Genomic DNA, 27,265 nt, shown 5'->3' on the forward strand with positions numbered 1-27,265 from the left:
AAACATATTTGTAGAACTACACTACCTTACCTCAAGACTTATTTGTAAAGCTACAGTAACAAACACAGTTTGGTACTGACTTAAAGATAGAACAAAATAGAGTTCAGGAGTAGAACTACAGATACGGACAGTCGATTTTTAACAAAGGTGCAAAGGAAATTCAGTGGAGAACAAATCATGCTGGAGAAACCGATTTTTGACAAAGGTCCAAAGGATAAAGGATAAACAGAGAAAGGATAGTCTTTTCAATAAAAGGTGTTGGAAAAAATATATATTCATAAGCAGATAAAAAAATAAATTTAATTAAGTGGGACCACATCAATTTGTATATTGTATCAATATACAAATAACTCACACAACTCAACATCAAAAAAACAAACAACCTAATTAAAAAATGGGCAGAGAATCTAAATAGACATTTTCCAAAGAAGACATACAGATGGCCAACAGACACATGAAAAGATGATCACTATCACTAATCAGGGAAATGCAAATCAAAACCACAAGGAGATATCACCTCACACCTGTCAGAATGGCTATTATCCAAAAAACAACAAACAAGTACTGTCAAGGATATGGAGAAAAGGAAACCCTTGCGCACTGTTGGTGGGAATGTAAATTGGTGCAGACTCTATGGAAAACAGCAGAGAGATACCTCAAAAAACTAAAAATAGAACTACCACATGATCCAGCAATTCCATTCCTGGGTATTTACCCAAAGAAAACAAAAACACTAATTTAAAAAGATATATGAACGCTTATGCTCATTGCAGCATTATTTACAATAGCCAAGATATGGAAACAACCTAAATGCCATCCACAGATGAATGGATAAAGATGTGGCATACATATACAACAAAATATTTCTCAGCCATTAAAAAAGAATAAAATCTGGCCATTTGCAACAATATGGATGGACCCCAGAGGGTATTATGCTAAGTGAAATAAGTCAGAGAAAGACAAATACTGTATGATATCACTTCTTTGTGGAATCTAAAAAACAAATGAACAAATATAAAAACAGAAATAGAGTCATAGACACAGATACCAGGTGGTTGCCAGAGAGGAGAGGAGAGGGGCAGGGGGAGGGAGAGAAATAGGTGAGGGAGATTAAGAGGTACAAACTTCCATTTGCAACATAAATGAATCATGGGTATGAAATGTACAACGTGGGAATACAGTCATTAAATATGTAATATCCCGTATGGCGACAGATAAATAGACTTACAGTGGTGATCATTTTGAAAAGTATAGAAATATCAAATCACTATGTTGTGTAACAGGACCTAACACAGTGTTGTAGGTCAATTATACCTCAAAAACAAACAAACAAAAAAACTCATAGAAAAAAGATCAGATTTGTGGTTACTAGAGGCAGCAGGTGGGAGGAGCGGGAACTGGATGAAAGTGGCCAAGAGATGCAAACTTCCAGTTATAAGATTAAATAAGTACTAGGCATGTAATGCACATCATGAGAAATATAATTAACACTGTTGCATGTTATATATGAAAGCTGTTAAGAGTAAATCCTAAAAGTTTTCATCACAAGCAAAATTTTTTTTCTATTTCTTTGATTTCGTATCTATATGAGATGATGGATGTTCACTAAACTTATTGTGATCATCATTTCATGATGTATGTAAGTGAAATCATTATGCTGTACACTTTGAACTTACACAGTACTGTAAGTCAATTATATTTCAATAAAACTGGAAAAGAGAAAAAAATGAACTTGATTCATACCTCACACCACATATAAAAATCAACTCAAAGTGGACTCTAGACTTCAATATAATACCTAAAACTATAAACCTCTGGAAGACATAGAGAATTTTTGTGACTTTCTGTTAGGCAAAGTATTCTTACATACTACACCAAAACACAATCCATTAAAATACACACACACGTATCTCATCAACACTGAGACTTCTGCTCTTCCAGAGAAATGGTTAGTAGAATGACAAGACAATGCATCGACTCAGAAAACATTTTTTAAAATCTAAATATCTGCTAAAGCACTTGTATCCATAATATATAAAGAAGTTTCAACAAAAAGCTCACCTAATAGGAGTGAGTTAAGATATGATTGAAATGCTGAGGTCTAAACCCTAAGAGACACAATATTTTATGGTTGGGTAGGGCAGAGGATCTCACAATATAAATAGAAATTTATTGTGATAATCCAACTCTCAAAACATATACTTAGAAATTATAATTCAGAGTCAAAGAACTTTCAAATGATTTAAAAACATGAAGTCCACAGCAGCTGACTATAAGCTGGTAGACATTCTACTCTGGTTATTAGTTAGGAGAACTCTGTAATGCACATTTAGGCATGCAGACAATTCAGTAAACCCCACAATAACATCTGCACTTAGAGTAACTCTGCAGTAAATGGCTCTTGCTTTAGACTTTATACTAATTATGGCAGATAAAAAAATCATGTTGCTAAGGGGAAAAATTGGAAGAATTCCACATGGCATTTTTAGCCTCATAAACTTGAAATGAGACAATTTTTCAACCATATTACTGCTAATTTTTAGCCTGCCCACACCTGGTATAATATTCTATGTTACATTTAAGTAACATACTTGGAATTATTAATACCAGCTTTGACTGGAACCAATATAATGACTTGAGATTATTTTTCATGTGCCCTGAAATTTAAAAAAATTAATAAGTCAAGTGACAGACACATAAATGTGGCCATTGTTTTCATGAAAGATATTTCCATGGATCATATTATAAATATTGAGCAGGAAAGCTATAATTTTGGTCTCATATATAAAGCTAAACTCAAAATCAAAAATAAAAATGCAAATAAATGATTAATAATCCATTATATATTAACTACCAAAAACACATTTATTAAAGCTCACACATTTCACTCCTTGGAAAGTTCTAATCAGATTCCATTAACTCCAATTTTAGAAATTCCTATCTTGGTTAACTTGTTTACTGCCCCAAAGCAAATTAGAAGTAATAAGCTATCTGTAGACAGGCTCTCATTTTGAGACAAGCACTTTAATGGCAGAAAGCTGTGATGAGAGATAAAGAGAAATTTCTTTTTAAAAAGAAGCTTTAGAAAATAGAAATCAGAACTCCAAGTAGACCAGTTATGGCCATTTAGTGCAGAGTAAGCAATGTGCTATATTATATTAGGCTCTGATAGTTGCACTATACAGTGAATAATAAGTATGATAGTTCCCAAAAGGTTAAATATAGTAATATTATGTGAAGTTCATTTTTAAAAAGATTTTAGTAGAGCTAAAATTGGTTAACAGTATGATTCCATTGTTTATGTTTTGCTTATGTGAAGTAGTTTATTTTCAAGTAATGAAAGTTCTGCCTTAAAATAAAACCCATTCATGAGAAGGAATCTTTTTAAAGACCATTGATGACTTCAAATATAAACTACTTATTAACTGACAGCAAGTTTACCTCTTTGTGTCACTTAGAACTCCTTAATTTTCACCTAGTATCATAGTGTAGAACTATTCCTGCCCCTGTTAGATTATTACCTCCTTGAAGATAGAGGTTAAATATCAGACACTTGATTGGACAGCTACACATAAAACAATGAGATTAGAACATTCCCTCACACCATATACAAAAATAAACTCAAAATGGTGTAAAGACCTAAATGTAAGACCTGAAACCATAAAATTTCTGGAAGAGAAAACAGAACACTCTTTGACATAAATCATAGCAATATTATCTTGGATCAGTCTCCTAAGGTAAAAGAAATAAAAGCAAAAATAAACAAATAAGACTTAATTAAACTAAAAAGTTTTTCACAGCAAAGAAACCATCAACAAAACAAAAAGACTACCTACAGAATGGGAGAAAATATTTGCAAATGATGTGACCGACAAGGGGTTAACATCCAAAATATACAAATAGCTCATACAACTCAACATTAAAAAAACAAACAACCCCATCAAAAATATGATTAGATCTGAACAGACATGTACCCAAAGAAGACATACAGATGGCCAACAGACACACGAAAAGATGCTCAATTTCACTAATCCTTAGAGAAATGCAAATGAAAACCACAATGAGATATCACCTCACACTGGTCAGAATGGCTATCATAAAAAGTCTACAAATAAATGTTGGAGAAGATGTGGTGAAAAGGGAACCTTGTGCACTGTTGGTGGGAATGTAAATTGGTGCAGCCACTATGGAAAACAGTATAGAGATTCCTCAAAAAACTAAAAAATAGAATTACATATGATCCAGCAATTCCACCCCTGGGTACATATCTGAAAAAGTGAAAACTCTAATTCAAAAAGATACATGCACCCTAATATTCATAGTAGCATGATTTACAATAGCCAAGATATGGAAGCAACCCAAGTATCTATCAACAGATGATTGGATTAAGAAGATGTGGTGTGTGTGTGTGTGTGTGTGTATATATATACACACACACACACACACACACCATGGAATATTACTCAGCCATAAAACAGAACAAAATACTGCCATTTGCAGCAATATGGATGGACCTAGAGAATATTATGCTTAGTGAAATAAGTCAGAGAAAGACAAATGATGTATGATATCACTTATATGTGGAATCTAGAAAATAATACAAATGAATGTATATGTAAAACAGAAACAAACTCACAGATACAGAAAGCAAATTTGTGGTTTCCAAAGGGGGGAGGGACGAGGGGAAGGACAAATTAGGAGTATGGGATTAACAGATAAAAACTACTATATATAAAATAGATAAGCAACAAGGATATACTGTATAGCACAGGAATTATACCCATTATCTTGTAATAATCTATAATGGAGTGTAAACCGCAAAAATAGTGAATCATTATGCTGTACACCTGAAACTAATGCATTATTGTAAATCAACTATACTTCAATTTAAAAAAAAGAATAGGAAATGAAATAAATAAATCAGACACCTGAATTCATCCTCATATCACGTACCCTCCAGTTGCACTCTGCACTGTCTAACATGTAGGAAGTGCTGAGTAAGTGAAGAAAAATGACTTACAATATACACATCTACATCCTTTATACTTTTAGTGATAATTAATAGTATCAAAACCTACATTTGGATAACACTGTAAAGGTAAATTTACATAATGAAATAATTAAATAGGATTTAATCTCAAAAATTCAAATTAGCTGGGAGGAAAGTCAGTTCAAATGGGTGAATGAAAGTATGAATTATTGAATATCCTTAAGGAAATACAGAATAGACAGAAGCTAATGCTGTGGATTTCCAGGACACACAGATTGAAATTGTTTGTTATAATTCAATTATATATCATATAATTTTACAGTTTTAGGTAGATTACAATTTAAATTTCATGGAAAAGACTTTAAAAACAAAGTTTTACTGTAATATGCTCCTTTACTAAGTCTTTTTAAATTTCTAATTAATGGGGGGGGGTCAAAAATAAATAGTTTTGCCCTATGTATGTTCAAAAACCATAGGTTTTGGCACTCTAAGGAAATTTCCATTTAATTTATTACAAGCTTCCCTCAGGGATATTTTGGGTTTGGTTCCAGACCACCACAATAAAGTACTACCACAATAAAGCTAGTCACACAATTTTTTTCTATTTCCCAGTGCATGTAAAAACTATGTTTACACTATTCTGTAGTCTCTTAAGTGTTCAATAGCTTTGTATCTAAAAAAACAATGTACATACTTTAATTTATAAAAATATTAAACAAACAAAAAAATTACAATAGCAACAAAGATCACTGGTCACAGATCACCATAATTCACAGAAATATTTTGAGAATTACCAAAACGTGACACAGAGACATGAAGTGAGAAAATGCTGTTGGAAAAATGACGCCGATAGATTCACTCAAGGCAGGATTGCCAAAAACCTTCAATTTGTAAAAAACACGATTTCTGCAAAGCACAATAAAGCAAAGCATAATTAAATGAGTTATGTCTGTATTGTATATTTTATTTTCAAGGCAATTTGTTAAATAAGATTTAATTTTTAAACTTTTGAGAGACATCTATATAAATGTGTTCACGACTCCAATCTTATAACATATTTGTTTTGAAGAATATTTTTATTATCTCTATGTAATATTCATGCTCAGGTTTAGGGTTCAATCACAGTATATTTAACCATGCTTTAGGATTTATTCAGAAACAAATCAGTAGTTGAATATCATTAATTTCATTAAAATAATAAACATTTTTCTGATTAATTATCAAACATCTGTCTTTTTTTTGATGCCTATAATGAAATACTATAAAGAGTTAGAGAGTAGATTTCAGTTGATAAGACAATGCCATACAACTGTAAGTTTGATACGCAGGTGCAGGTTCTGGGTTACAGAAAATGAGATAATTTCTGAATAACAACAGACAAATTCTCAGAATTCAATCACACCAGAAGATGATTAGAAGTTTCCCATGTATAACAGAAAGCTCTTTCATATCTGAAGCAGGGACAATTGGTAAACATAATAAGCATTCTAGTGTAACTCATGGAGGAAAGAGATAGCAAAAGTCAGAGAGCTGAGTCAGCTTGATAAGCAAATAGTCAATCACTTGTTAATAAACTCTTTTCTTGTTAAGTCCATTAAGCTCTTTTATTAATATAACAATGTAGGTGATGCTGTTTTGAATAGAGAATTATTTGAGCAGGCAGGGCAGGGACTAATCTATTCACTCATTCATTCAATACTAAGTGCCTAAAATGTGCCAGTCACTGTGCCAGAAGCAGAAGCTATAAGAATATGACATTCTTCCCTTAAAAGTTGTATTGTCATCCATGAAAGAAATGGTTGATAAGCTGGACTTCATTAAAATTAAAAGGTTCTGCCCTGCAAAAGTTGATGTCAAGGGAATGAGAAAACAAGCCACAGACTTGGAGAAAATATTTGCAGAAGATAAATACATGTGATAAAAGATTGTTATCTAATACATACAAAGCATTCTTAAAACTCAACAATAACAAAATAAACAATCTAATTAAAAAATGAGCAAAAGACCTGCACAGATACCTCACCAAAGAAGACACGCAGATGGAAAATAAGCATATGAAAGAATGTTCAACATACTATGTCATTTGGGAAATGCAAATTAAAACAACAATAAACAATCACTACACAAGAAGTAGAATGGCTGAAATCCAAAACACTGACAACACCAAATGCTGGCAAAGATGTGAAGCAACAGAAACTCTCATTCATTGCTGGTTGGAATGCAAAGTATCTCAGGCTGTTAGGCAGTTTCTTACAGAACTAATCATATTCTTACCATATGATTCAGCAACTGCACTCTTTGGTATTTACATGGATGAACTGAAAACTCGGGTCCACACAAAAGCCTGCACATAGAGGTTTATAGCATCTTTATTCATAATTGTCAAAACTTAAAGGCAACTGAGATGTCCTTCAGTAGGCAAATGGATAAATAAACTGTGTTACATCCAGACAGTGGAATAGTATTCAACACTAGAAACAAATGAGTTATGAACCAGTAAAAAGACATGGAGAAACCTGAAATGCATATTACTAAGTAAAATATTCAAACTAAAAAGACTTCAAATATATACATATTATATGATTCTAAAATATGACATTCTGGAAAAGGCAAAACTATGGAGAGAGTAAAAAATCAGTGGTCGTGGGGGCATTGGAGGAAGGAAGGACAAATAGGCAGAGCACAGATGACTTTTAGGGCAGTGAAACTACTCCACCAACTATGCAATAGTGGATATTTGACATTATACACTTGGCAAAACACATGAAATGTACAAACAACAAGAGTGAACTCTGCCAGGACTTCCCTGGTGGCGAAGTGGTTAAGAATCCTCCTGCCAATGCAGGGGACACGGGTCCAAGCCCTGGTCCGTGAAGATCCCACATGCCACGGAGCAACTGAAGCTGTGGAGCACATCTACTGAAGCCCCCATGCCTAGAGCCCGTGCTGTGCAACAAGATAAGCCACCGCAATGGGAAGCCCACGCACCACAACGAAGAGTAGCCCCCGCTCACCACAACTAGAGAAAGCCCGTGTGCAGCAATGAAGACCCAACAGAGCCATAAATAAATAAATAAATAAATAAATAAATAAATAAATAAATAAGAGTGAACTCTGCCAACCATTAAAATAAAGCAGGCAGTTATTTTAGCAGCAAAACAGGTTTACTTGGGATAACAGAGGAATTGCAATTCAGGACATGCAAGCTATGGAAAACCACAGGCAAGTCCAGCAAACAAAGGAGAGGAACATCACTTTATAGGGGAAAATAGAAAGGAGAAAGTTGGGAGATGCTGCTTTGAACAAAAGTTGATCGGAGGAAAGCATAAGTTCAGGGTGGTGACAGTTTCTCATTGGCTGAGTGGTGGTAGTTTCTCATTGGCTGGGGCTGCTTCTGGGCAAGGAGAAAATCTTCCTTTCTCTTGTTGGAGTCGTAAAGTAAATCTTTCTTTCTCCTTCTTCCCGTTGGAGATGCAAGGTACATCTCTTCCTGTTTGGGGGCTGCAGATGGCAACAAGTGGTAGTGCATGAGAGCTCCCCCTTCAGGGCTTCCTGATTCCATTTTAAATGAGGTCTCCCTTTATTAATGTTCACAACTCTCATGTAAACTCTGGACATTGGATGATGATAATGTGTTACTGTCGTTCACGGATTATGAAAAGGGTACCACTCTAGTGGGGAAGTGTTGATGGTGGAGGAGTTTGTGCATGTGTGGGGGGCAGGGAGTATATGGGGATTCTTTATACTTTCCACTCAACTTTGCTGTGAACCTAAAACTACCCTTAAAAAAATAGTCTATTAAAAAAATGTAGTGGCTACTATAAAATGCAGACAAGTAATCAAATGATGACATTATAGGGTCTTATATGTTATGAGGGAGGCATGTAGTGGATACCATGGGAGCATGGCAAGAAAACATCCATTCTGATTGGAGAGGCAAAGCAAGGGACATCAAAGAGGGAGATCTCTGCTTATTTCCAAATTCCCCAGAGCAGGAAAATAATTCAGACAAATCCTAAGCATGTGTAGAAAAAGGAGGAAAAATTAGGCAAAGTCCTCTTAAAAAAGAAGAAAAATATGTGTTTCTAAACCAAAAAAGGGCATTTGGCTATTTACACAATTCATAATGTCATTACAAAAAAAACAAAAAAAAATCAAGTTAATTCCTAAGGAGGTATTAAATCTAGATGCTAAATCTAGAAAGAAAATTCACTGAAGGGCAAAAATGTATTCAAGTTTAATGAAAAGTATAAACCCAAGAAGCTCAATAAACACCAAGGACAAGAAACATGAGAAAATTACACCAAGGTATACCAGAATCAATGATGTCACCAAACCACTGATCAAGTCTTAAGAGCTGCCAGAGAATAACACATTATACACAGAAGAAAATGAGGATGAAAGCAGATTTCTCATCAGAAACAATGAAAGCAAGACAACAGTGAATCAACTTTTTAAAGTACTAAAGAAAAGCTTGTCAACCAAGAATTCTATACTCAGTTTAAAAAAAAATTTTTTAATGAAGGTGCTGAGAGAATTAATCACCAGCAGACTCTAACTATGAGAAATGTTAAAGGAAGTCCTAAAGGCAGAAGGAAAGAATACCAAATGGAGATATAGATCTAGAAAGAAGAATAAAGAACAATGGAATTGATAAGTACATGATATATACATATATAATTTTAATAATTTTTAATAATTTTAATTATTATTTATATCTTTTAAAGATAATTATTTAAGCAAAATTAATAACAATGTGTAGGGCTTATAATATATGTATAAGTTAACTGTATAATAGTTAATGAAATGAATTATATGATAACAATAGCACATACACCAGGAAGGGAAAAACAGAAATATACTATTGTATGATGAAATGGTACAATGTCATTTGAAAATAGACTATGATGAATTAAAACTGTATGCTCTAAACCCAAAAGCAACAGCTAAAATAAAAGAGTTACCACTAATGAGCCAACAAGGAAGTTAAAATAAAATCATTTTTTAAAAATCCTCAGTTAATCTAGAAGAAGATAGAAAAAGAGAGAAAAGGGAACAAAGAACATATGGCATAAATAAAAAACAAATAGCAAGATGGTAGATTTAAACCCAAACATATCAGCATTTACATTAAATATAATTAATCTAAGCACCTTAATTAAAAGGCAGAAATTGTCATATTAGATAAAAAATGCAAGACCCAAATATATGCTGTCTATAATAAATCATTTTTAAATATAAAAATGCAGATAGATTAAAAGTGAACAGATATTTTTTAAAATGCCATGCTAACATTAATCAAAAGAAACATGGAGTGACTACATTGATATTAGGCAAGATGAATTTCAGAGCAAAGAATATTAGCAAGGCTAAAGAAAGGCACTTCATGAAAGGGTCAATTAATCAACAGGGTGTAAGAATCTTACACATTTATACATCTAACAGCAGAGTTTCAAAATACATAAAGCAAAAACTGATGGAACTGCAAAAAGAAAAAAATCCAACATTTCAGTCAGACATTTGACTATCCCTCTTTCAGTAACTGATAGAACAAGTAGACAGAAAGACAGTGAGAACATGGAAGATTTGAACAACACTCAAACTTGATCTAATTGACATTTATAAAGCATTCAACTCAACATGAGCAGAATATTCATTCTTTTCAAGTGTACACAGAACATGTACCAAGAGAAAATATATTCGAAGTTGCAGAGAGCTGTATCGTTCTGCATATTAAAGTGAGACAATTTGTGCTTTTGGGGACAGAAAATGAGGTAAAGAGAGGGCAACGTGGAGGGAAGTCAGAGGCTAGAACCTGATTTGGAAAAAAATAGCTTAAGAACTTTATACGGTCAGATAAATCTAGTATCCAATTCCGAATTATCTGTATTGTATATGCCCCTTCCCTTCACCGGGTAACCCCAAATCTCAGTGCATGTCTTGTAGTCACAGCTGCCTCTTGTGAGCAGTATGAGGATAAAGGAATAAAGGAATAAAGGAACAGGAAATGCTCCCATATTTGATTTGAAGCCAGGTCAGAGGTAAAGAAGCAGCCTCAAGATGCAGAGTAATGAGAATTCAACAAAAGCAGGAAACTGGAGTCAGAAGTGGCTAGCACAAATATATTTGCAGAAATCCTGAGGGCATTGGACTTGCCATAAAACATAGTGGCAGAGTTTGGCCTGACCTTATCCTGATGCTTAGGAGCAGCGTGACCCCAGGGAACATCTGTTTTACATTCCCCCCCCCCGCCCCCAACCAGTCACCTCAAGAGAAAAGAAACAGTATAAATCTACTTCTCTGTTGTTAGGAATGATTCCAAAGCTCTCTACCTAGAGGACAAAAGTGGTTACAAATTGTTTTTAAGTAACATTTCTATTACACATCTATCATCCAATTTAATTTGAGCACAGTATCTCAAAGCCCCAGCAACAAGTTGACAACAGCAGTGAAACAACTGTGAGAAAAAAATGGATGCTATCTCCAGGGAGGGAGAGCAGATATGTAAACAAGGACTTACTGCCATGGATGTACCTGAAGGCTAAACCCCAGCTGCTTTTGTGTCTCTGCCTCCACATATTTTTGACATTCTTCGATTGATAACATACAGGAACAGGGAAATGCAAAGCAAACCCTCTTCTTGGCTGGCTAACATAGGCAGAGAATAAAACAAAATGTGAGCTTTAGGATAGTGATAGCATACTCAAACTGTTTTAAAACATCTTCATAGAGGGGAGGGCTTGGGGACTCAGTCACCTGGAGGAATTCAAGAGGATATTTGACAAAATTCTCTGCATTTAAATTTTTGAGAGATACTGAATCTTGGTACCACTCATCAGTTCCCACTGGTCAGTCTCCTTCTGAAAGTTAAAATGTTCCTTGGTCTCCTTGCTTGGATCAGAAGGTTGTCATACAAAGAACATCTGAGCACCCAAGGCTCCCACAATCAGCAACTGCAGTGGGACAGAGATGGTAATGAAGCCCAGGTCCCAGAGCAGGGAGGATCTTTTAGCAGTCTGAAATTAGATATGGCACTGCTGCTGATGAAGCTGTGTTTTGACTTGTCTGTATTGGCTAGATTATCACTCCATAAAGGTGATGGAACTGTTTAGGTCACTCACGTTGTGTCTCCAGTACCTGGCACAATGCCTACCTAGCACAAGAAAGTGCTTAATAAATTGTTGTAGAATTGGATGGTGGCCAAATTCAAAGAGTATGAACAAGTCTGGAATAAAACAACAACACACACACACACACACAAAAATGGTTTATGATTGCAGCCATGGTAGGAGCTTCAACCACCAAGTGGTACTAAATCAGGGTCCCTCTGAGAGATGGAGTTGTGATGTTTCCCAGCTATCAAAGCAGGACAATTCCTTAAGCTCCAGTGACATGTGGCCAACAAGGGTAGTTAATGTTGTAGAGATTTAGAGAAAGCATTTGTGGGTTTTTTCTCAGCATAGTAACAAAGTTCAAATTGTTGGCCATCTGTAAAATAAGCAGAAAGTTTTACAAATGATCTCCTTCCTCTTTCTGGGCCTTTTTTTACCATCCTTTTCCAGCACTGAACTCCTTTTTCTCTACTCTGCTACAGCCAACTTCCTCCTCATTCCCCTGCCCTCACCTAAATAAGCCAGATCCACGTAACCACCAGCCAAATAATAGTAAACATTTCCTATTTTAAAAGATACCAATTTGGTAAGTACATTTTTAGCAAGGTGTTATGACTTCTAAGAACTTCCTCTGTTACCCTTCTCAGGCATATGTGCATTTGCACTGACGAAATCATATCTTAACTCAGGAGAATGCATGTAAATGGGGCTTTTTGAGAAATCAATGAACCTGGATTTTAAAATCTTTTAAAAAAGATGAAGGCCATATAGCAGGAATTTTAATCCAGCATGAAAAGAATAAATTGTTTTCATTTAAAGTGAGTGGGAAAAAAAGAAAACCAATCTGTTTGATCTGTGGTGCTCCTTTTACCAGCCTTAAGACATTTAATCTATAAGAGCATTTTCAGAATAACAAGAAATCTAAATTAAACATCTACTAAGATCACTGTAGAGTTTTGTTTCATCTCTAAGAAATCTGCACATAACCTTGCATATGTGTGCTTCTTTACTGGACATTAACAGAAAATATAAATCATAGTGTGTCTTGTAAAAAGACTTAAACAAACATGGTACAGGATTCTCAATTTCCCCTTTGCCTTCAACCATGGCCTTTCCCCCCTTTTTTCTCTCCCCTCCCAACTACACTTTTTTTTTTTTTTTTGGCTACCTCACCTACCTCTGAACCTTGACTAACCGACAAACCACAAGGCTTGCAAAAACAGCTCTTAGAAAGTACTGCTCTGACAGTTATCGGACAGGATGGCACCAACAATCCCAAGCCAGAAACATGAAAACCAGAACAATCTCCAACTGCAAGTTTTGCAGCAACTAAAGACACAAAACTACTTGAGCCAAACCACAAAGATACATATTCCCCTCTCTTCCTTACCTGATAAAACTCCCACCCGGCTTCAATACAAGAGTCAACCCATCATCAGGTTTTCCCTGTTGTACATCAGATTAATAAAGCTTTTAAGGCCTATTTGAGTTACTTAATGTATTTTCCTTTGAAAGTCTTAATGTGAATATTAACACTCAAATATAAGCTCCTGTGCATTGAGTTATACGAAGTCACATATATCTGTCTGTTGCAGATTTTACCAAAACATCCTTACCTCATTACTAACTGGGGTCAAGATGTCAGGTGGGGCAGCATAGGGACTTGACTATGGTGTGGCTACTCATGGGCAGGTAGTAGATGAATTTCTCCTTTATTTTATTTCTCCCCTTCATCTGAATTATCTTTCCCCAGTTTCCTTATCTTTGTAGTCTAAGATTATATCAAAAAGTCATTTGCCATGGATTCCTTAAGATCATTTATTAACCACTTTCAGACATGACAGGTCTACAAAACCTTCTGCTTTAACAGAATAAATCTGCTTATTCTTGAGCTACGACCAATCATAGAATCTGCATGCGTGACATAATTTTTTACTTGTTAAAATTTCCTACTTTTTATTCTGAAGGAGTCACAGACTCTTCAGAGTTGAAAAGGAGACTTTGAAAGTCATCATTCATTTGTGCAATGAGATTTCCCATGTAACATACATAGTGATAGTAGTATCTTTACTTTGCAGAATATGTTTTACAATTTACAAAACATACACATATGCAGGCCTTCTGGTGTATGACATACAGAGACATTCAGCTTCTCCTTAAGTACTATTTATAAGTGTGGTCTCATTACATTTAAGGCTGTCTACTTATAGAAATCGTGCCAGCCAGTGACAGCAAATGTAATTCTTTGATACCGACAGCTGAATCTCAATTGTTCCAAACTCTCACCTGCATAACTGTAAGAATTTTCAGTTTTCACAGAAAATTTCTGGGAATCTTGAGTTTCTTATGGACTGTGGTCCTTGCTCATCACTCTAGCCAGCTTGCCTGAGATATTTCCATAGCAGCTCCAGGCATTTCTACCAAGACTCTATTCCAACCGCAAACTCCATCCTATCACTGTCGCCATTGGCACTGAATGCCTTCACTGGAATCTCAGTCTGGAAACATGTGTCCTGCTTACAGAGGACGCTCCTTCTGTGTTATTCGCAGCCTCTCAGAGAGCTTGTGGCAAGACTGCCTGGACCCAGAATTGTTAAGGCGGGGTGGCTCTTTCAATTCACACACACAGTCACTTCTCCTCAGGGCATAAACACACAGCCAGGATGGCTGGCTGAAGACAAAAAACAAGATTAGCCACCACCAAATGACTAGAACTGTCATTGCTTTCCAGAAGGCAAACCCTATTATTGAGCCTGGGTTACGCTTGATCTATTTTTATGATGATTTCTCTCTCAAGGTCACCTTTGTCTTCTCTTGCGATCTTTGACAGAAGCACTCCTGTCAGTGATACATTTTACAATATGCTTGAAACTTAGTTTTGGACAGTATTGATCTTTCTCTCATCCAGGAGGCAAAGCATCCTAAACTCCTTTCTCAATCGATGAATATAATTGAAAACTCAGGAGAAGAACTGTTGTTTGGGTTATTCACCAGAAATCCCAGCTTCTGCCAGGTCAATCCTCCTTTCTATATTTCTTCTTAAAAAAATTCTGCATCTTATTATCTCCTATCCTTTCATTCAAGTTGTGCCCTCTGGAGAAGACTAACTCCTTGTGAAAGTCCATTCAGACCCTAGCTACCAAAGACCACTCACTCTTTTTCAACCTGAATACACCTTCCCCTTTCTCATAGAAAACAGCTGGTGGATCATTTCTCAGGCTGGCCACAACCCTGGGATCTGCTCCAGTTGGCTGATGTGCCTCTTAAAATGCAGTGCTTCAGCTGAAGGCCAACTTCAATAGGGTATAGTTGGAGGTGTCCCTTTCTTAATCTGGGTACCGTATTTCTATCAAAAACTCCTAAGACTGGGGATTTTGCCCATCTTTCAATACCAGGCAGAAACTGAACTAGTACTTTTAAACTTTATAAAGGTTAAGTTCACTCTAATCAGCCCACACCACTTTACTTGACAAATTCTAGTCAAAGTCACCAGTGAGGGCTTCCCTGGTGGCGCAGTGGTTGAGAGTCCACCTGCCAATGCAGGGGACACAGGTTCGTGCCCCGGTCTGGGAAGATCCCACATGCCGCAGAGCGGCTGGGCCCGTGAGCCATGGCCGCTGAGCCTGCGCGTCCGGAGCCTGTGCTCCGCAACGGGAGAGGCCACAACAGTGAGAGGCCCGCGTACCGCAAAAAAAAAAAAAAAAAAAAAAAAGTCTCCAGTGACGTTCATTTGCTAAACCTAGTGATCAGATGCAACACTCATATATATGCTCAGGTGCTCTCTGGCCATCCCCACTAGCAGGTATCTCAGACTTAACATGCTCAAAAGTGAAACCCTATTATTTCCTCTGCTAACATGCCCCACCCATATTCTTCCTCACTGGAGTTTCTCAATTATTGTTAATGTCCTCCTTCCAGTTGCTCAGGCCAAACACCTTGGTGTTATCCTCGGATGCTCTTTACATATCCCTTGTTTAATTCATCAGTAAATCTAGGCAGCTCTTCCTTCAAAGTATATCCAGAATTTCTACAAGTACATCTCACCTCCCCCTCCAGTGCTGCCCTGATTCATACCATCTCTCACCTGGCTTAGTGCAGGAGCATCCTAACTGGTCTCTGCTTGTCAACACAGCAGCCAAAATGAGCCTGTTAAAACACAAGCCAGCTCATGGCACTCTTTCCAATATCCTCTGACAACTTGGCATCTCTTTCAGAGTAAAAACCAAGAAGTCTTTATTATGGCCTACCGAGCCCTGCAAACCCTGCCTTCTCCTCACCTCTTACTGCCCTTCCTTGACTCTCTCTGCTCCAGTCACCCAGCTTCCTTCTGTTCTTGAACAGGAGAAATGTCTCCTGGAATGTTCTTCCCCCAGACACCCAAATACCCTGCTCCCTCACCTCCTTCAAGTTTGCATTCAAATATCATCTTATTCAAAAAAAGAACTGGAGTTCTAATGGACTAGTACTAAAAATTATTTCCAAGAATAGGTAAAACTCTTGTTTTTCTACAGTATTACCCATTAGAATGTTTTAGTATTTCAGGATGAGAAAGAGACTTTTAGAATTGTTTAGAATTCTAATTAAAAAAAATTAACCAAGGCATGTTAGATTTCTACCTTTTGATTTTTTGCAATGGCATTACAGTTCCCTAAGTCTAATATTTGCCTTTTCTTTTCTAAAATGTTCTTAGGTGATTTGATTGGCTAAGATCCCCTTGTCAGATGCCCACTCTGCATTGCTGGAAGTTCCACCCTTGCCCCAGTGGATGTCTAGAGCTTCCCACCTGCATACCTCTCTGCACTCTGGCCCCTCCACTGAGATCATCCCTGCTTCCACACCCATAATGCTGAAAGTCTCCCTGTGCTCTGTGACCCAGATCAGATGCTACTTCCTCCAAGAAGCTTTCTCTGATCTCTCCTGCAAAAAGGTACCTCTTCTTCCTGGGAACCCACAGCATTGATTTGCACTTCTTAGTGTGTCTGTTCTTGTATGTGACCTTTTGACGTGACTCATGTCCCCTAAATAGCTATTATGTATTTCCTGACATTATATTTTATTTGCTGTTTTATTCCCTGCAGTGCTTAGAAGTACCTCACATAAAATGAGATTTCAATAAGATGTTCATTGAATAATTAGGTAAAAATGGAATGAGTAATAAGTAAAATTAAGACACATTCTTAAACTGCCCTGTTTTTAATTATCATTGTTTTAATTAAACCTATTCAAACAAGAGTGTCATTATCTTAAATTAATATTAATGACAGTAGTATTTGAATTGCCTCCAATCATTTTAAGGTCATTATTTAAAATGTGTTTTAATTATTAGAAAAATACCTACTACTAATATTTTCCTTGGCTTTTTATTTTCAGGAGTGGTTGCATTTATATAAAACATATTGAATATATACAGGCATCTAATATAAATATGTCTCTATATATTAGATATGGATTCATATGTATAAATACTCAGCAGTGGTCATCCTCTCAGCAAAGAACATGTACATATGCACAAGTTATATTTTCTTTGTAGGCTGTGTATGTTTGTGTGTTTGTGTGGGCATCACATAACTTTTCAAGTAGGACTATTGATCAAAGATGGGAGTAACTAATATAAACACCCTTAGGCATTTCCAAGGACCAGAATACTTTGAAGTATTTCAGCAAGAATATTGACCTCTTTGGGGAAAAGAACTGTGTGCAGCAATCAGACATGACTATCTAATGTTGAAGATCAAAGTGTATTGACTGAAATCTGCAGTTGCCATAGCTACTGAGCCCTGTGAATTTACTATAGTTCTCTTACTGCAAGCACAAGATTTACAGTTAAGACCTGCTTTATTGACTAGAAGGGTTATCTGTTCATTAAATCTGGGATTTTACTGGAATGATTTTCAGCCCACATTGTTTACTAAATTGAATCTGATTCAGTGAAATTAAAATTAAAATGCAACATTCTCAAGGTACACATTTATCATCTACTCTATCAGTCTTTTAAGGATGTGTAAAATATCCTAAGAGCAACTCCAGTCCTAGAAGATGTTTATGAAGTGTTTTCATATGGGGCAGGTTCTCAGTTGACTGTAATGCCTGAAACAGGAGTCCTGTGGCAAAGTTGACAAGTAAGACTAAGCCAATATGTCTCAAACTGCCTCCCACAAATATAGCTTAATGCCTTTTCCCTGGTGACACCGAGTGGATTTCTGAAGCTAGGTTTTGAATCCCCAAATCTCAATCATCAGAGCATGTCTGGTTATCTAAAGCTACTTTCTGAAACCTTCCTTCAAATGAGGATTTTTAAACCAAAATCCTATGCTTGGCTGCCTTATCTACAATTGACCTGGTTCTCAATTTCTTATTAGATCTATTATTCTAAAAAACATTTCATTTATTCATCTAATTTCTGAATAAATATTTGCCTATTGAGCCACCGCTCCCAATGAGGTATTTTTGTAACTAAATGGGTGTGGTTGGCAGAGAGGAAAACTGAAGGTGAAGCTAGTTAGTAAGTCTCCAGTTACTTGCTGTGTGAGTAACTGGATTCCCCCCCCCCCCAGTTATTAGTTGTCTTTATGTTCATAAATCTGCCCTGTATTGACTTTCTAGGGCCTTAGGGGAAGGAATTTCCAAAACTTGCCTTCTTGTTTATTATACCAGATATCAAAAAATATGCAATAAGAAGAACAACTAGATGGATGTCCAAAAGCATGATTCTAGTTGCTAGGCCAGGTTTGAATTCTTGGTCATCTCAGCCTCAGTTTCCTCAACTGGAAAACAGAGAAAATAATAGTTTCCTCTTCATGGTGTTTCATAAAAATTTAATAAATTAATATATATGAGGTTCTTAACTGAGTGCTTGACTCCTAAGTACTCAGCAAAGTTAGGTTATTATTTTCAGGACATCTTATTTTGCTGAGAAGTCTTTAAAAGTAAGAAGGAAGAGAAAGAAAAGATGAAGAAAAAATTCTTTTGGTTCCAAATATAATTTAGAAGGTACAAGGAGGTCACTTCTAATTTTATTGCACAATCTCCTATTCCCCTCTGATCAGGCAACACATTTTAAGTTTTGTTCTTAGGAAACATTAGACTTGGAAAATGTCACAGTTATACTATAGAGTTTAACAGAAATACTTCATAGTAATTAGAAACACTGACTACTTATTCAAGTTCAGATTATTTAGGACAAAATGAAATACTGAATTACAGCTTACTCTAGTTCCCCAACTGGGAAAAAAAAAGAGTTTTGTGCTCTCTTTTTAAGCTCTTTCCTGGGGTGCCATCTGCAGCCTTAAAAACAAACAAAAAACAGAATAGTACATGGGAACTCCAAAGCCAGGGGCCATAGCCATGGTTTACTTATTAAGAGTGGCCTAAGTCCACATGGCCCTAACTAGATACACATATAAGTGTATGAAATTTGTGAGTAAGAAATAAAGCTTTTGTTCAATATACAAAAGCACCACATCTCCATTTCCTTGCCTCCAGGCATCCTCTCTATTTGCTAATAAAGAAGAGCATAACATAATGATATGCAGCCATGTGATAAAAATCAGAATATATTGAATATCCATTTGGAGTATAACTCAGTATCTGTATCTATTTAAAATACTGCCAAGTGTGATCATCAAATAGAAATCAAGCTGGAAAAGTAGTGCACAGAAAATGTCCGTTTCCTCAGGTTAAATTAATTCACCCAATTGCTCACCCGCCCTTAAGTCAATAATTCTTTTCTCTTGCTCAGGTGATCCACAGCCTTTAGGCAATGCATTCTAGGACTTCGTGGGCAAATCCTATATGTACCTCCCTAAGACTCTCTATTTAAGTTTTTATCTATACCAGTTACCTCTGCATCAAACCCAAGAAAGAGTCAAACTGGAATCTTTATACCAAGTGTATATATAGGAATCAAGAAAATATATGAAAAAAATAAAGTTGCTACTGTGATAAATAGAAGTAGGAGCAAGCACTCTGTTCTACTAAGAATTAATATGTTTCTCAGCTGTTCTTATTCTGAGACAGCTTTGTTGTAATTTGGCAAGATTCAGGAATGTGGGAAGCTTTTTCCGGTTGGCCCATGGACAATTTTATATGGGGTAGAACAATAATTGCTGGCCAGAGTATTAAAGCCCAGAAGATAATTAAATAATGCAAAAGGAACAAAGTGGACTTTGCAAGCTGTGCTGCTACTTCTCAGTCTCTTGCTCTACGGAGAATTCAGATTGCTACTCAATGGGTTTATTATATAATCTTGCTGTGAACAACTTATAAACTATAACTGGGATTTTCATCTAAAAGAACATAAAAATTTTAAGAGAAGTAAACTATGGTGTAGCCCCCAAATCTTCCAAATTAACTATACTGGAATAAATATATCTTCTCCTAAGTGCTGTGACTTGGTCTATTAGTTTAAATCATGAAGAGGGTGAGGTTTTATGTATTCTCTTATTAGATTAAAATGGAATGTGTTTGGGACCCAGTGGTTTTGTACACAGACAGAAACTTATCAGCAGATACTTTTAAAATAAGCTTAGATATTTTCTAAGTAAACTTCTAAAGTTAGTAGTGATTCCAAATATTTTTATGACTTCCCTAAATTTGTTTCCTTTTAATTCTAATATTATAGATTTTAGTTATGTTTGAAATTAGAGTCCAGTTTAAATTATTTTCCTTCCTGAAAACAGATTTGAAATTGTAACATAGGGACTGCAATGATTAAAAAAGATGACTGGACCAACTAAAGCAAAAAGTCTTGAAAGTGACTTCTAGCAAATATCTGCTTTGAAATCCCTAGTTTTAAAATGTTGCCAAAAGTACTTTTCCACTTTATTCAGATAATCAAACAAAGCCTACAAAGAAAAATAAAAATGAGATGAGAACACTCCCATTAATCATTCAAATGGATCCAAAATGAGAAAGATTGAAAATAGTTCATTGGGAATTCCCTGGCAGTCCAGTGGTTAGGACTCCATGGTTTCACTGCCAAGGGCCTGGGTTCAATCCCTGGTCAGGGAACTAAGATCCCACAAGCTGTGTGGCACAGCCAAAAAAAAAAAAAGAAAATAGTTCATTAATATTTTTTGTGTTTTAGAGTAATCATTTTTCTATTGAAACTGAGTTCAGGAGAGAGATCAAGATGGTGGAGTACAAGGACATGGAACTCACCTCCCTCCATGAACACATAAACTTAAATCTACATGCAGAACAGTTCTCACTGAAAACTAACTGGAAACTGGCAGAAGGACTCCTGTACAACCAAGGCTGTAAGAAAGATACACATGTTAACTGGGTAGAACAGGAAGAAACTGAGCTCAAGGACATAGATGGTATAAAATGTGTATGTATGTGTATACATATATATATAAACAGAGACATATTTTTTTAAGCCACCAGAAAGCTATGCACTCAAAGAAATCTAAAGGAACTGAATTTCAAAGAAGGGTGAGCCCTTCCAGGTTTGTCTAAGGTCAGTTACTACTTTCATCAACAGGAGTAATTGCCCAGTGTGCGCACAGGTAAGCAGAGTATCTTGCCTGCCATAAGCCATGGGGAGGGGAGTGTTGGTACCTAAGAGAAGGAGAAATCAGCAAACCTTTTACTGGTCACATGAGCCTACTTGAAGGACTGGAATCTAGAACAGTCCCAAATGCAGAACTAGTTCCGTCCAACTGCCATTGATTCTCTCCCACAAGTTCATGGTGGTTCAGGATGCTCTGTGCTGGGCTAGAAAGCAAAGGAAGATCTCTTGCAGTCCTAGTGGTGCACAGATTCCAAAGTTTCACTAGAGAGAGATGCTTGTATTACACATAACCGATATTACCCTCAAGACATTTGGCACAAGAGGTGAACTGAACTTAATAAATGTGCAACACCATCTCAGACCTAGCTCAGCTCCTGACTGGATCAGAGAGATCATTCCTTCTCTAGATATCTGACAGAGGAAAGAGCAGGCCCTCTCTGGGGAAAAAAAGATTTATTCTAGTCTCTATGGGTCTTTTAAACACAATATCTACAATACAATTAAAAATTATAAGCAAAGAAACTAGAGAAGGTAAAAGTTTTTTTAAGTTGATAGAGGCAAAACCACAGATGACTCAGATGTAGAAATTAACATACAAGGACTTTAAATTAAAACACAAAATTTTAAAGAATTTAAAGAAAAAGATGGAGAATTTCAGCAGAGAAATGAAGACTCTAAAAAGAATCAAATGGAAGTTCTATAAGTAAAAATACAATATCTGAATTAAGGATTTGTTGGACAGGCTGAACAGTAGCCTAGATTCAGTAAAAGAAGTAATTAGATAACTCATAGGTCAATAGAAATAATATAAACTGAACCACAGAGTTGAAAAAAGAACTTTAGAGACATGTGGGACAATAACGAATGGTCTAATATGTCTGTGACTGGAATTCCAGATGGAAAAAAAACAGAGAAAATCCAGCAGAAGAATTATTTGAAGAGATAATGGCTGAGATTTTTCTCAGAATCAATGAAAGACAGATAGATAGATTTAAGAAGCTCAGGGAACCCTAAGCAGCATGAATAAATATTATGAAAACTATATCTAGACCTATACTGGCTACACTCCCCAAAACAAAAAGTAAATAGAAAAATCTTAAGTCAGATCACAAATTCACATTTTATTTAGAGAAACAATAATAAGAAATAAAGCTGAATTATCAAAAATAATAGAAGCTGGAAGCTAATGGATTGATATCTTAAAGTGTTGTATGGGGGGAAAAATCAATCTAAAATTCTATACTTAGCATAAACATCCTTCAGAATTGAAAATGAACTAAAGACATTTTCAGATGAACTTCAGATGAACAAAATCTGAGGCAATTTGTCACCAGCAGACCTGCCTTACAAGAAATACTAAAGAAATTTCAAGATAAAAAGAAATTATTTCAGATGGAAACTTGGACCTTCAGAAAAGAATAAAGAGCCCCATAAATAAATGTGTTCAATGACATTTTTAAATTTAAAATAGTCGTTTTGCTGGTTAAAGTAATAATGATAATGTATTATGGGGTTTATATGATATACAGAAGTATATGAAATGAAATTACTTGCAGACACAAATAAGAGAGAAGCATAAACTCAACTATAGTGACTCATAGCTAGGCATAGCTGTGCCTTTGGTTATTTTATTGACAAATTAACTATTTGATCATAGAGAAACTCACATGTCAAAATTTTCTCACATAGGTAATATGGGAGTTGAATTGTCCTAGAAAAAATTCCAAAACTGAATTCCAGCCTATTGTTACACAAACTGTTGTGTTACTACTTCCAAATCCCTTGTAGGTTTGGTGGGAGGAGGTCATGTAAATGAGGCTAGACAGGTAAGAAATGGGTATAACATGGAGGACCTCAAAGGCAGGCTTGGGCAATGGAGGGCTATTGAAAGCACTGGATCTGGGATGTGTCATGACCAGAAATGTGTTTTCTGAGGCTGATGGAATTTCAAAATCAACTCTTTAGTATAGAGGAGAGCCACCAAATTCTTAAAGGGCTTCTCTGCTCCCACTAATTCTTTGAAGGAGAGACACTCATTTCTATCTCAGTTTTCCTTCATCTATTCATGACGATGATCATGCACTGGCCCACCCAAGCTATACAAACCTTTTTAAAAAATCTACGTGGTCGTTCTTATACCAAAAACTTTCCTTTTTTTTTTGCCACACCATGCAGCTTGTAGGATTTTAGTTCTGCCGACCAGGGATTGAACCTGGGCCCTCAGCAGCGAGAGTGTGGAGTCCTAACCACTGGACTGCCAGGGAATTCCCTACCAAAAACTTTCATTCATATGACTTTCCTCTCTGACTGTCCTAAGGGCCCCAAGTTGAGTTTCCAAGACAAATGATTTTTCTCTTTAAATTACCTACTTTCATAAAATGTTATACCAAGTCCCTCTTTTTTCAGAGACCCATTAAAGGTTTAACCTTGAGTTTCTATCTTTTTGGTATCACAAATTTTTACTTTATTATGATTTGTTCATACATGTGTTGTTTACTGAGTAACTTGAGATTTCCTTTAAGCTTCTTCTCTCTACCCAACTCTTTTCTTTCACCTCCCTCTATTTACCTTTGGTTATTTAGTACTTTTCCTTTGTATGTTTCTGTTGATCTTTCTATATCATCTTATTCTTTTCTTCCTTCCTCCCTTAGTTTTCTCTTGATTGTAATTATTACCCTTTCTCAACCATTAAAACTTTTCCTCAAATAGAGAAAAAAGTCTTAAGTTATAGCTCCTGAAGAGTCTAATCAGTAGGTCACAGAGAGGCCTACTAATCTGACATATTAACTAGCAACGCAATTTTTTTCTGTGCACAGCTAGGTTTAGAAAATACTGAAGATCTGTCAAATTTAAGGTGTAGTACCATTAACACACTGACTTTTATGAGTATACCATGAGGAGCTTCCCGGAAGAAACTATCAAGTATTAATTCTAGGAAGCCCACTTTCACCACTGAAACCATAATCAATTTGATTGTTCAATTTTTTATTTTATTTTAAATGCTACTTTATTAATTTATTTCCTTTGCCTTTTTCTTCTGGTGCCTTGCCAGGGGTGTTTCTTATACTCTTCTTCTCTCCTCAGAGCTTATTCTTAAAGGCTGGTGTGGCAGCAATGAAAGTACACCTCTCGGGTGTCTTCTTGGTGGGAGCATCATTGGCTGCTGGCTGTGGCTGCTGCCTCTCTAGATCCATCCCTGTGTTTGTGCTGAGGCCATGCTTTCTCCAGGCTGCCCCCAGACAATGACTGAGCATGGTAGGGGTACTGATGCAGGCCCATTCCCGCCAGATGCAGGACTCCTCCAAGGGGTGACATTAGCTCAAGGACTTCCCATCAGCCTAGCTAAATTTTTCAAGGAGAAGTCTCAGCCCAAGACTCTTCCTGTTCGTTCCCCCTTCCTTCCCTCTCTCCTTTCCTGGGGTCAGACCTGCATCATGGTCTGAAGACTCTCCCCACCTTCTCCTGCTCCCCGCCTCTTTACCCTTTATGGGCATCTCTCTACCTCTCCCCCAATAAATCTCTTACATCCCATCCTGATGATATGTTTCATGAAGTTTGAGGTGTTGTCAGCTTAACTATATCAGTTGTTCCTCTCTGCTGCTCACACGATGCTAATACCTCTGTGACTAGCTCTCTGACCATATCCTGTGAAGTTTGTTTATATATTCTCTCTTTCCATGTGGGCATTTGTTTAAAAACAAAAAATCATGTTTTATCCATGTTTGAAATACTCTGAATACCCATATATATCACCAAGCAATATCCTCACCCAAAGCGCCTCCATTGGTAACTCTTAGAAGCCATCAAAACTGCTCTTGGATGGTAATTAGCCTCATCTCCCTTTGCGAACAATCTCAACTGTATTCTCTGGAAGAAATCCCAAACCTGCCTGAAACTGTTGCAAGAATATTAGCATGCCAATAAGATCTTTCAATTTAAAAAAAAATGAAATGGTCTAGAGCAACGGTTTTCAAACTTTAGTGGGTGTTACAAATACTTGGAAGGATCTTTGAAACGCAGGTTGCTGGGCTCTACCTTAATTAAGGATTCTAATTAAGTAGGCCTGAGGTGGGACTTGAGGATTTGCTTTACTAATAAGTTCTCAGGTAAAACTGAAGCTGTTGATCTGGGAATCCTGCCTTGGGAATCACCGATCTAGAGCAATGATTCTCAAATGTCCAGGTGCAAAAGAACCCTTGGGGAACTTGTTTTAACTGCAAAGTCCTGGACCCCCCATCCCTGCAACTCAGCCCTTGACTGAATAGGTCTACATAGATCTGAGAAGTCTACAAATTTTACAAGCTCCCCAGGTGATTCTGTTGACAGTAGACAAAAGACTATTGCTTTAGGTTTTTAAAAAGCTCCCCAGGTGACTTAAACATTCGGTCAGGGCTAAAAACCAGTGCTTTGGTACTCTCTGATTTTCAAATGATTTGGCAGTCCTTTTAACCATTCCACATTTTTGCTATCCTTTCCCTCCTCTGCATCTTGAACAGTTGGTCTGAGGCCCTCTATAAACTACAGCCCTACACTGTTATTTGCCCAGTACTCTCCTCCTACCACCCCCTCCTACCCCTCCCCAATTACCATAGCCATCTCCCCTCATCACTATTGGCTGGTAGGCATCTGATCCATGCTAAGGCATTAAAACAGGAGCTATTAGCTGTTCTTGCCTACCTTGTAAAGAATACAAGCAATGAAAACCAAAGGTAAAGAACAAAATACTAAAGATGACCTACAAGAGAGTAAAAATAAGAATATTAGAATCTCTGGATACAGTTGTTACTGAGCCACGAGTATAATCTAGTCTTTACTTCTGTGAAGAGTTTCATATCCTTAAAAAAATCCATATTCTTTTTGTTTTTATTTTTGCTACACTCATTTGACTTAGAGATCTATAACTTGCAGTCAAAAGAGTTTAACTAATGACATTATAAAAGTACATATACCGCTCATTGACAAGACCTGATCCCCCGGACACCCTTTGAAGGAGGGCAGATATTTTACGGATAAGAAAAGTAAGGCACTGAAAGATTAAGAAATTTGCCTAAAGTCACACAGAAAGACAGGGCCAAAACCAGAATTGAAAACTGTCAAGTGGTATCTTTCTTTTATACTGCACAGCCTCTCCAAGCATGAATTTAATTTACCTAAAACATCCAAAGGCAACATAGTGGCTTCTTGTAAAGTGGTGTGTGTGGAACTCCTAAGCCAAACCTGTGAGAACAAAATGGAATTTCCAGGGATTATTTACCTATTGCTAATCTATTGAATTAAACAATATGTTTGGTCTTGGCAGACAGACATCTCCAAGGTCCGTCCTTCATGGTTTCTACCCCTCCTTGGGAAAGGTCAAGTGCACTAATGGCTTTCTTTCACTCTTTGTCAGCTAAGCATGAAAATCTTACTGGAGGAAGAGTCCCTGACCTATTGAATAGTGAACCCAATTGCACTGTTAATGTGTGTGGAATCCACATGTTGGCCACAATCCTTGCTGAACCACAGCCCAGGCACACGCCTTGACTTTTATGGCACTTGAATGATGATGTTGCACTTTAAAGTGTGTGAGGGGGTTTTAAAAATTCTGGTCTTATACCAAGTTTTTCCACTTAATGTAAAAGGAATATTTTCCATCTATCTACATGAAAG

This window comes from Mesoplodon densirostris, chromosome 8, assembly GCF_025265405.1.
Source record: "Mesoplodon densirostris isolate mMesDen1 chromosome 8, mMesDen1 primary haplotype, whole genome shotgun sequence".
Taxonomy (NCBI): domain Eukaryota; kingdom Metazoa; phylum Chordata; class Mammalia; order Artiodactyla; family Ziphiidae; genus Mesoplodon; species Mesoplodon densirostris.